General features: G+C 45.0%; 1 long non-coding RNA gene across 1 annotated transcript; it reads left to right on the top strand.

The window, feature by feature from the left end:
• The first annotated feature begins 3,337 nt into the window (after positions 1 to 3,337).
• Positions 3,338 to 11,266, top strand: LOC129049231 (uncharacterized). The gene is made up of 3 exons (XR_008512150.2): positions 3,338 to 3,440; positions 7,415 to 7,670; positions 10,656 to 11,266. It is a non-coding gene; the product is annotated as an uncharacterized LOC129049231 (long non-coding RNA).
• The last annotated feature ends 312 nt before the right edge of the window (positions 11,267 to 11,578 follow it).

Here is an 11,578-nt window from a genome sequence, read left to right as displayed (position 1 = left end):
GAGATCGCGCCATTGCACTCCAGCCTGGGCGACAGAGCCAGACTCCGTCTCAAAAAACAAATAAAATAAAATAATAAAATGAAATAAAATGGGGATAATGATGCCCAAGAAGCAACAAGACAGATGCAGAAAGGGCACACGGGGGATGGTATTAGCTTACTGATGCTCCACCATCCTTGTAAATTTGGAAATAGATAGACTTTCCCCTGTACTACATGCCTAGGAAAACTGCAGCCCAGGGAGGTTAAATAACCTGACAAACGTCACACAACAAATCAGCAACTGAGCAAAAATTAGATCTCTGGTGTCTGTGACTCCTAAGCTGCTCCCTGTGCTTTGGGGTAGAATCTATGAATGAAGATTTAGAAGCATCCCTCCAACTGGGTAGGTGCTGACTCCAGCGTGACCCTGAGTACTGCATGCTCAGTGATATGGGCCCACTAGGGTCATGTGCTAGGTCAGAAACGGTACACTGGCAGAGTGAAGAGAGCCTTCCAGCTGAAGACCACCAACTCCCTGCATCTCTCTGGCAAGCAAGAAAAGGAGGGCTTTAAAAAATCCTCTTTTTAAATATTTATTTCTCAGAATTTGTTCATTCAGCAAATATTTATTGATTTCTTGTTATGTGCCAGGTTCTGTTCCAGAAGCCAAGAACATGAGGTCCCTGTGCACATAGAGCTGACATGCAAGTAGAGAAGATACAAATGTACAAGTTAGGGAAAAATCAAGAGAATTTCAGAGTCATAAGCAGTGTGAAGAAAATAAAATGAGGAAGTGTGATTAAAATGTGCAGGAAGCCATGCTAATTTCCATTAAATGGGCATAGAGGTCTTCTCTAAGGGGATATTGAGTTGAAACATGAATGATCAGAAAGGGCCAGCAAAGACCTGGGGTAAGAGTGTTCCTGGTAGAGGGAATAGCACACGCGGAAGCTATGAGGTAGAAACAAGTCCGACATGTTCAAAGAACAGAGAAGCTGTGTGGTTAGGGTGGTGTAGGCCAGGTGGATAGGAGACAAAGATAAGAGACAAAGATAGGAATGAGCAGCTCAGGGCCAAAGGATGTAGGGCCTCATGACTTTCAATTACACAAGAACCTTACCATAGACGACTTAGACAATGCAGATCAAGTAAAAAATTGAAGAGTGCATGGTCACCTGTAATCCCAACACCTGGAGAAGACTGATCAATGATATTTGGGTGCATGTCCTTTCAAACATTTTTATTTCATATCCAATTATATAAATATACAAATATGCATTTACAAGAGTAGGATAATATAATACATCCATGAAACTGGCTTTTAAATTTATTTTATTTTATTATATATTACTGAAAATATTATAAACATCTTTCTCAGTCAGTACACTTAAATATACAGTGTCTGGGACATAGACACTCAACAAATTTGTAGAAGAAAGGAATGAAGGAAGAAAGGAAGGAAGAAGGAAAGGAGAGCGGAAACAGAAAGGAAAGAAGGAAGGAAAGAAGAAGGGAAGAGAAGGAGGGATGGAGGGAAGAGAAGGAAGGATGGAGGGAGGGAAGGAGGGAGGGAAGGAGGGAGAGAGGGAGGGAGGAAGGAAGGAAGGAAGGAAATAAGGAAGGGAGGGAGGGAGGGAAACAGGGGGACAGAAAGAGAAAGGAAGGATAGAGGGAAGAAAGAAGGAAGGAAGAATGAGAGAGGGATGGAGGAAGAAAAGAAGAAAGGGATGAAGAAAGGAAGGAAGGGAGAAAAGGAAGAGGGGAAGAAGAGAAGGAAGAAAGAAAGAAATTATTCTTAACTGCCACTTAGCTTTCTAGTGCCTGAACATAGCTTCATTTCTTAACCAATCGCCTATTGTTGACATCAAGGTCATTTCCAGTTTTTCCTGCCATCAGCAACACCACAGTGATCATCTTTGTCTTCACATCTCCATGCTCTTCTCCAATTACATCCTCAGAATTAACATCCTAAAGTGGAATTTCTGGGGAAAATGGTTTGCACATTTTTAGGGAACTTGCCTCTCCAGAAAGATTTATCAATGTGGCCTCACATCAGTAAAGTTCAAGGGTGCTGGGTTGCCCTCACTGACACAAGTAAAATGTTTTCTTAAAAGAGAGAGAGGGCTGGGCACGGTGGCTCATGCCTGTAATTCCAACACTTCGGGAGGCTGAGTTGGGTGGATCACTTGAGACCAGGAGTTCAAGACAAGCTTGGCCAACACAGTGAAACCCCGTCACTGCTAAACATAGAAAAAATTAGCTGGGTGTGGTGGCACATGGCTGTAATCCCAGCTATTCGGGAGGCTGAGGCATGAGAATAGCTTGAACCCAGGAGGCAGAGGTTGCAGTGAGATGAGGTTGCACCATTGCACTCCAGCCTGGGTGACAAAGCAAGACTCTAGCTCAAAAAATAAATAAATAAATAAATAAATAAATAAAATAAAAGACAGAGAAAAAAATAAAAGCAGAGGCATCCAGGATCGGTTTCCTGAGCATCGTTGCATTTCTGTTCATAAAACATCACCTTACTTCACTGCATCACATGAGCATCTTTTTCTGCCTAGAAGTTGAGAAACTTCCTCTGCTGGCCCTCCCTGCTTCTTGGGACATTTCTAAAGTGAACCACTTAGACTTCAAGAAATGAGACCAGCTGACAGGGAAACAATCTTTTCCATTTCTAGTGTTGGTGTTACTGAAAGAACTGCCCCAGATGAGATGCTCCCCTTTCTCTCTGCAAAATTAAGAGGTGCAAAAAGATTCCTGGTGCTGACTGCCAACCCCTTTCATAAGCCACTGGTTTTAATATTGGTTTGGCAGCTCTGATAACGATTTCTTTTTTTAAAGCACAGGGTTTCAGGCCAACTTCAGAATGTGGCCATGAATCCAGCTATGAACTCGGCCATGAACCTGGCCTGAGCTATGACTGTTTACAGCACTTCACACGTTCCTGCCATCTTTTAACCAAAGCCCCTTTCCACAGTTATTCCTTTTGTCTTTCTCCTTCAAGAAAAAGCTCAAAGTTTTCAAATTACAGAGGGAAGAACAAGTGAAGATGAGACAGGCCCCATCTACAAATCCATGGGGTTTCATAATACTAATAACGGTGCAGCTCAGTTGTTGACGTACTCTCACATCTTTCCACGTAGGAGAAATACTACTGTTCCCAGTTTGAAGATGAGGAAACTGAGGCCTGGAGTAGAGTGTAAGCTTTGCCCTCTCGTCACATTGTGGTCAGCAGCAGCATTGGAACTGGAATCAGGATTTCTGGTGTCTGCTCAGTGTTCTGTGAATGTGTGTCTTCTCTCCTATAAGCCTGTGTTTCAAACATCTCCCTAATCATGCTCCTTTCTTTTCAGCACGAGGGAGTTGGGAATGCAGAAAGCTGATACATGAAAAACTACACTTGCTGGTCGGTCGCGGTGGCCCACGCCTGTAATCCCAGCACTTTGGGAGACCGAGGTGGGTGGATCACCTGAGGTCAGGAGTTCAAGACCAGCCTGGCCAACATGATGAAACCCCATCTCTATTAAAAATACAAAAATTAGCTGGGCATGGTGGCACACACCTGTAATCCCAGCTACTCGGGAGGCTGAAGCAGGAGAACCACTTGAACCCAGGAGGCAAAGTTTGCAGTGAGACAAGATCGTGCCACTGCATTCCAGCCTGGGCGACAGAGCAAGACTCCATCTCAAAAACAAAAACAAACAAACAAACAAACAAAAAACTACACTTGCCAGGGACATGATTAGAAAAGCCAAACGTGGGCAGACAAAATGGAAGGAAAACTCTCTCCTGCCATTTCACCAACCCAGTGGGCTGTCCTGAGGCAAGGCTCTTCCTTCCCCTTTTGAAACGGGTGTTGAAGGTCCCGGCTCCATCTCTGCCTCAGGCCCAGCAGACAGGAGTGTGTGCTGGGTGGGATGTGCCCATTCCAGCTCCAGGAGGAGACACAAGCAGCACCCCAGACTTCCCAGCCCAGCACTGCTCTGATATTCCCGTTGAATCTGGAGACTGGGAGACCTCAGAGATCTGGCATAAAAGGGAAGCAAAGCTTGGAGAAGCATCCTGATTTCTTTGGGGTAGGGATGGGTCTTTTAAGTCTTAAGACTTCACCCTCGGGCCCATGAGATGCTTGGGAGAAGTTGGGGTAGGAAGGACACAGTCTCAGGGACGTGAAATACACACAGCTGGGGCTGATAGAAATGCCTAAGCACTCGGACTAAATAAAAGCAAGCTTCTCCTTTCTGCCTTAGAAAAAGGAGAAGAGAAAATGAAAGGAAGGAGAAAAAAAGAAAAGAGAAAAGGAAACGTCACACAAAAAGCTGCATCCTCAGGCAGGTTCATAAAAGGAGCCCTTCAGACCCTGAGGCCCATTCGTCTCAGTTATTTTTCTGAGGTTCTGTTGGCTGTGTTTCCATTGGCTCAATCTGCCCATGCATTTACCTAATGTTTATTATCTATACCTGAAAGACCAGGCACAGCCGTCCCAGAACAGAACTTAGGCCTTTGTTATTCAATGCACCTGCAACAAACTTTTGGCCCGGAAGAGGCCAGGCTGCCTGTTTATCCAACTCCTCCCTTCCCAGGTCCCAGTCCTTGCTTCCCTCTCCACGCAGCCAGTCAACCATTAAAAAATTATGCACCCGGCCAGGAGCGGTGGCTCCTGCCTGTAATCCCAGCACTTTGGGAGACCAAGGTGGGATCATCGCTTGAGCCCGGAAATTTGAGACCAGTCTAGGCAACATGGTGAGACCCCTGTCTCTACAAAAAAGAAAAAAGAAATTAGCCAGACATTGTGGCACATGCTTGTAGCCCTAGCTACTTGGGAGGCTGAGGCAGGAAGATCCTTTGAACCCAGGAGCTCAAGGCAGCAGTGATTTATGATCACGCCACCGCACTCCAGCCTGGGTGACAGAGTGAGACCCCGTTGTCTAAAAAAAAAAAAAAAAAAAAAAAGGAAACAAGCAAAATGTCACCCATGGCTCAGACAGTGAAGAACCCAGAGAGAAGAATACAGGTGGGTCTCTCTTTACCTAGACCAAAGGAGGGCCTGCATGTGCAGTAAAATTTGTCAAAAAAAAAATATGTCAGAAGCTTTGATGTATTCATCTTTCTTTCTTCTTTCTTTTTTTTTTTTTTTTTTTTTGAGATGGAGTCTCCCTCTGTCGCCCAGGCTGGAGTGCACTGGCGCGATCTCGGCTCACTGCAAGCTCCGCCTCCCGGGTTCACGCCATTCTCCTGCCTCAACCTCCCAAGTAGCTGGGACAACGGGCGCCTGCCACCATGCATGGCGAATTTTTGGTATTTTTAGTAGAGATGGGTTTTCATTGTGTTAGCCATGATGGTCTCAATCTCCTGACTTCGTGATCTGCCCACTTTGGCCTCCCAAAGTGCTGGGATTACAGGCGTAAGCCACCGCGCCCGGCTTTTTTTCTTTTATTCTTTTTTTTTCTTTTTTCTGGAGAAGGAGCTTCACTCTTGTTGCCCAGGCTGGAGTGCAATGGCATGATCTCCGCTCACTGCAACCTCCACCTCCCGGGTTCAAACAATTCTTCTGCCTCAGCCTCCCAAGTAGCTGAGATTACAGGTGTGCACCACCACGCCCAGCTAATTTTGTACTTTTAGTAGAGACGGGGTTTCCCCATGTTGGTCAGGCTGGTCTCGAACTCCTGACATCAGGTGATCCACCTGCCTCAGCCTCCCCGAGTGCTGGGATTACAGCCGTAAGCCACCATGCCCAGCACCATCTTTCTTAAGAGCTGTGCTGTATGTTGTGTCTCGGATTTGAAGAACCTGACAGCTATAGGAAGGATGATCTGGCCAGGTGCCGTGACCTTGATGTTAGTCTCCTTTTACAGATGAAGAAACTGTGAAGTTAAGTAACTGACCACATTTCACAACAAACAAGTGGCAGAGCCAGACATGTAAGCTAGGCAGTCGTAGACCACAGCCTGTGTTCTAGAGCTGTGTGATCCAGTAGCGTAGCCACCGGCCACGGCTGCTGAATACTTGAAATGTGGCTGGTTCGGATTAAAATATACTGTAAGTATAAACTACATACTGGATTTTCAAGCCTTAGTACATTAATAGAGAATATATAGTATCGTTTTTACATTTTTATCTATATATTTTATATTTTTATCCTGGTTTTATACTTTCATATTAGTCACATGTTGAAATAATATTTTTCCATTGGGTGAAACAAAATATGTTAAAATGAATATCAAGTGTTTCTTTTTACCTTTTTTAAAAATGTGGCTACTAGAAAGTTTAAAACTGCATCTATGGCTCACATATTTCTATTGGACCGTGCAAATGGAGACTGTTGCTACTCACAGGATGGATCAGCACCACATTGGCATCCCCTGGGAGCTTTTGACAAATGCAGGCTCACCAGCTCCACCGTGTATCTACTTAAGGCAGAATTTGCTTTAAAAAATAATGATAATACCATATCTACTTAAGGCAGAATTTGCTTTAAAAAATAATAATAATATTAGAGACGGGCTCTCACTTTGTTGCCAAGGCTGGTCTTGAACTCCTGGGCTCAAGCAATCTTCCCACTTCAGTCTTTCAAAGTGCTATGATTACAGGCATCAGCCACTGTGCCCAGCCCAGAATTTGCATTTTAACAAGATCTCCAGGAGAGTCATGTGCATATCACAGTGTGAGAAGCATGAAAGTCCATGTTTTTACCAGGTGGTCTCCATGGACTTGTAGTATCTGTATAATAGGAGGTTGTGTATATATATATATATATACACACACATATATATACACATATACATATATATGTATACACACACCTTTTTTTTTTTTTTTTTTTTTTGAGATACAGTCTCACCCTGTCGCCCAGGCTGGAGTGTAGTGGCCGGATCTCAGCTCACTGCAACCTCCGCCTCCTGGGTTCAAGCGATTCTCACACCTCAGCCTCCTGAGTAGCTGGGACTACAGTCGCACGCCACCACACCAGGCTTATTTATTGTTGTACTTTTAGTAGACACAGGTTTTCGCCATGTTGCCCAGGCTGGTCTCAAACTCCTGGCCTCAAGTGATCCTCCTGCCTTAGCCTCCTAAAGTGCTGGGATTGCAGGCATGAGTCACCACACCTGGCTGGTTTTATATGTTTTTAAAGGGGAAAGAGGATGTTATAGGAAGCCATAATTAAATAAGTTAGACAAAGCTCAAATTGGCAAAATCAAACAGGATCCTTTCCTGTAGGACACCGCAGGGCCTTTGATGTGTTGATGTGCCTTGTGAATTCTCAAGAGGAGTACATGGGGTGCAGGGCCCCTCAGGTCCATAGCCAACTGATTATGTGAGCTTGAACAAGTTACCACCCCTCTCTGTGTCTTTGTTTCCTCTTCTGTAAAACTGGGGTTACAATATTATTGACATTCTCTTAACCAACCTCCTCTTGACCTACTCACCAGATTTCCCTCCATGGATTACAGTTGACCGTTGAACAACATGGGTTTGAACTGCACAAGGCTGCTCGTATTTTCTTCTGCCTCTGCCACCCCTGAGATAGCAAGACCAATCCTTCCTCCTCTTCCTCCTCAGCCTACTCAAAGACCATGAGAATGAAGACCTATACGATGATTCACTTCCACTTAATGAATCATAAATACATTTTCTCTTCCTTATAGTTTTCTTAATAACATTTTCCTTTCTCTACCCTTCTTTACGGTAAGAATAAATAATATAATTTTATATTATTGTAAGAATATAGTATATAATACATATATAATATAGCATATAATACATATATTATACAGTATATTGTATATAGAGATAATATTTTTAAAAGACAAGTTCATTGACTCTGCCATTAGTAAGGCTTCCAGTCAATAGTAGGCTGTTAGCAGTTAAGTTTTGGGGGAGGGGGCAAAAGTTATATGCAAATTTTTAACTGTGCAAGAGGGGTGGGTTGAGGGAGGACCCCAACTCCCTGCATTGTTCAAGGATCAACTATATGTCGATAGTTACTAACACCCCCAGAAATACTTGAGCTGGAAGACTCCTCCGTGGAATCTCATTCAAACCAAGCCCCACCAGCTGAGCTATATGATCACCAGCAGTTACTTGTCTTTGTTCCCAAGCCTATTGATGCCAGTTGTATTCATAAATGTCATGTAATTTAATTATATATCATGTAAAATATTAGTAAAAAAAGAGATGAGTTGAACATGAGATAATAAGTTGAACACCTTGAAAACAATGCCCTTTCTGTGTATCAGGCTCTAGTGCTAAATATATGTGTCCCATCTCATTTGACCCTCACCACAACCCAGTAAAGTAGCTATTATAGTCCCCTTTTTGGCAATAAGGAAACTGAGGCACAGAGAGGCAAGGCAACTTGCTCAGTCACGCAATTCCTAAGTAGGAAGGCCAGGATTGGAACCCAGGGGGTCTGACTCCTGGCCATTCTCTCATAACCCCTATACTCCTACCTCCGGTCCAATGAGTAGTAATTCTTTGCTGCCAGAGTTACTACTGAGGCTCTTTCAAACTTCTGGACTCTTGAACAAGGTAGAGTGGGAAGAACCAGCTTCTAGCCCCAGCCCTTCCCAACTAGGCAAGGCACTGTCCCTGCTGGGTGGCAGGCCCTCCATCCATTCAATGAGTTAGATCAAGGCTTTGCAAAAGCTTCTGCAACATCCTAGAGGATTCCAGAGAGGGAGGGGAAAGGCCTCCTACCCCTACTTCACACCCCACACACACACTTCATGCCCTATATTGTCTATTTTAGATATTGCATTACAATTTTGTTTGTTTGAAGGAAAACAAAAATGTTTGAAAACCACTAAATGAGAAAGTGTCTTTGAGCTTCTGTTGCCTGCATAGTGAGTGGAGAAGAGAAGGGGGGAAAGCGGGTGTTTAAAGATAGTGCCAAAAGGAAGGAAGCTCGCATCTGTTTCTGGATCATCCCATCCACATCAGATGCCAAGTGAGGGTTTGATCTGAGCAATGAGAAGACAGGAGGGTGGCTCAATCAGAAGGTCCAGAGGAGAGGAACAAAGAGAGTGACACTAGGACAGCGGGATCAGAGCATCCTACAGGCAGAGCTGGAAGAGTGGGAGCCAGAGCTCTGCACTGTGCTGCAGGCCACTGCATCCTCAGCCCCCACCTGGCCAGCCCTCCTTCCCTGCTCATCATTCCATTATACAGATGATAAAACTGAGCCCCAAAGAAGGCACATGGCTTCCCAGGGTCACTCATTCTTTCATGCATCCATTCAACATATATTCCCAGACCACCGGCCAGGTTCTCAGAAGTTAAGACAGTCCCTTCTGTATTTAGAGGCTCCTGGGAATATTCACAGATGAAGAAAGGTCAAAATGAGACATAAAAACCAGGGTACAGCGAGTGTGGGGGCTCACACCTGTAATCCCAGCACTTTGGGAGGCCGAGGCAGGCCAAAATTTATTGGAAACTTCCTGAGACAGTATGGCTGTGTGTACGTGAGGCCAGGAGTTCGAGACCAGCCTGGCCAACATGGCGAAACCCTGTCTCTACTAAAAATACAATAATTAGCCGACATGGTGGCAGGCGCCTCTAATCCCAGCTACTTGGGAGGCTGAGGCAGGAGAATTGCTTGAATCCAGGAAGCAGAGGTTGCTGTGAGCTGAGACTGTGCCACTGCACTCCAGCCTGGGCAATAGAGTAAGACTCCATCTCAAAAAAAAAAAAAAAAAAAAAGAGAGATAATTAAAAGATTTATGAAAAAAAATCAAAGGATGTTTATGTATAACTCTCTATATGGGATATACTCCCAGTATGGAACATACATTTGGAGTATTGTGACAAATGTCACCTCTTTTCCCTGCTTTTGGGACATTTCTGTGTGTGGATGTGTGACTATTTGGAGATAACCTCAAACGTCTCAATTTGAGACCCTTCATGAACGTGAGGCCAAGAAGACATAGTCCTAAAGGCATCTACTGTAAGCTACGCCTTATTGAATGTTGGAAACAGAGAATCTGTTTTCCTCCGTGGCTGGCTCCCACATCAACTGGGGACACTCAGGGGTACCCAGAGGCAGAGACAATGCAAACTGCTCAGCATGTGATAGGGAAACCCAGGAAGCTAGGGAAGCCCAGAGAGGAGGAACTGCAAACCAGAGGGAGCAGCAACTCCCAGCGCAGACAGCTGTTCCCCCCACAACCCGTCAGGCCTCGAGAGCTGATTCTGCTAGACCTGTTCTCTTGCTGCCCAGGATGGACTGCAAGCTTAGGGAGTCCCGTGGCTTGAAGGACTCAGGGAAGAGTCCTCTGGGGAAGCCAGCCCTGACAATTTTGCAGCCCAGTGGCTCAGCAGCCATCTTGCCAAGACACGGCCTTCCTCCCTAAGAGCAGAGACCCCCGTGCACCCCAGCACACCCCACGTCAACAGAGTCAGAACGTATTAGAGTGGAGTTTTGCTCCCCAGTGCCTCTTGTCTCAGCAAAGCCAACTAATTCAGATTTAACCTTCCTCTTAATAGGCCGTGTTGCTGAGCCCTCTAATTAATGCCACATGTTTCCCTCAGCTGTCATCCTGAATAAATGTTTACAAAGCTATTAACGTACTGTATTTGTAAACCGGGACCACTCGGCTTTGGGGAGTCATGTGGTACGCATTTTCTCCTCAAAGATGGAAAAGACTTAGTAATAATAAATACATTGTTTTGCAGGGATGGGAGCAAGGCGTTGCCTGAAAAAAAAAATTTATTGCGAGCTTCCTGAGACAGCGTGGCTGTGTGTACGTGAGGAATCAGAGCTCTTCCCGAGTTCAGAGGAGCTGCCAGGGGCTGGATTTGGCCCAGGTAGGGGCTGAGAGTGGGGGAACTCCAGGGACAGAAAAAAGCAAAATGCTAGTTTGAGATCTGAAGACCCAGGCTCTGATTCCAGCCTCCTTGTTCACCAGCTCTGTAGCACTGGGCAAGCCAGTTTTCTTCTTGGGAACTCAGTTTTTCCATCTGTAAAATGGGAAGTTGAGATTTACAAGGGTTTTCTGTGTTTGATCCAGAATTCGAGTCTGATTCCTTCTCTGCTTCAACTTCTACAGAAGCCCTGGAGTGGGTCTTGTGTAAATTCTTCAAAGGTACCCATGCCCCTAAAGATGAAGTCCTGATCTCTGGACACAAAATCCCAGACCGAGCGTAATCTGCTCCACTGGCCTGTCCAGACCCAGCTCTGATTATTCCTGCCTTCTATTCTAGCCAGGCTCAATTGATTGTCAGTTTCCTAAAAGGAGCCCTCCTCACTCTCACTTCTAAGTCTTTGCCTATGCTGGATTTCCTACCAGGAGCACCTCTTCCCTTCTGTCTGCCCTATTTCTACTCACTATTCATGTCTCAACTTCTAGATCACTTTCCCTAGGAAGCCTTCCTTAACTCTCAGTTCTGGATGAGATTCCTGCACCCACAAATGCATCCACAGCACCCCGAACATCTCCTCTCTTAGGACCATTTTGTAGTGGCTTATTTATATATCTGCCCACTAGAGCGTGAGCTCAAAAGGAGCAGGGACGACGGCTATTCGACTAAATGCTGTGTCCCAGATGCCTCACAAATGGGAAATACTTTCAATTAATGTTGCTGGAAATACATGAAAT

The sequence above is a fragment of the Pongo abelii genome, chromosome 10 (assembly GCF_028885655.2).
Source record: "Pongo abelii isolate AG06213 chromosome 10, NHGRI_mPonAbe1-v2.0_pri, whole genome shotgun sequence".
NCBI classification, from domain to species: domain Eukaryota; kingdom Metazoa; phylum Chordata; class Mammalia; order Primates; family Hominidae; genus Pongo; species Pongo abelii.
Note: the sequence above shows the minus strand (reverse complement) of the source record. Positions and strands in the feature narration are given on the sequence as shown.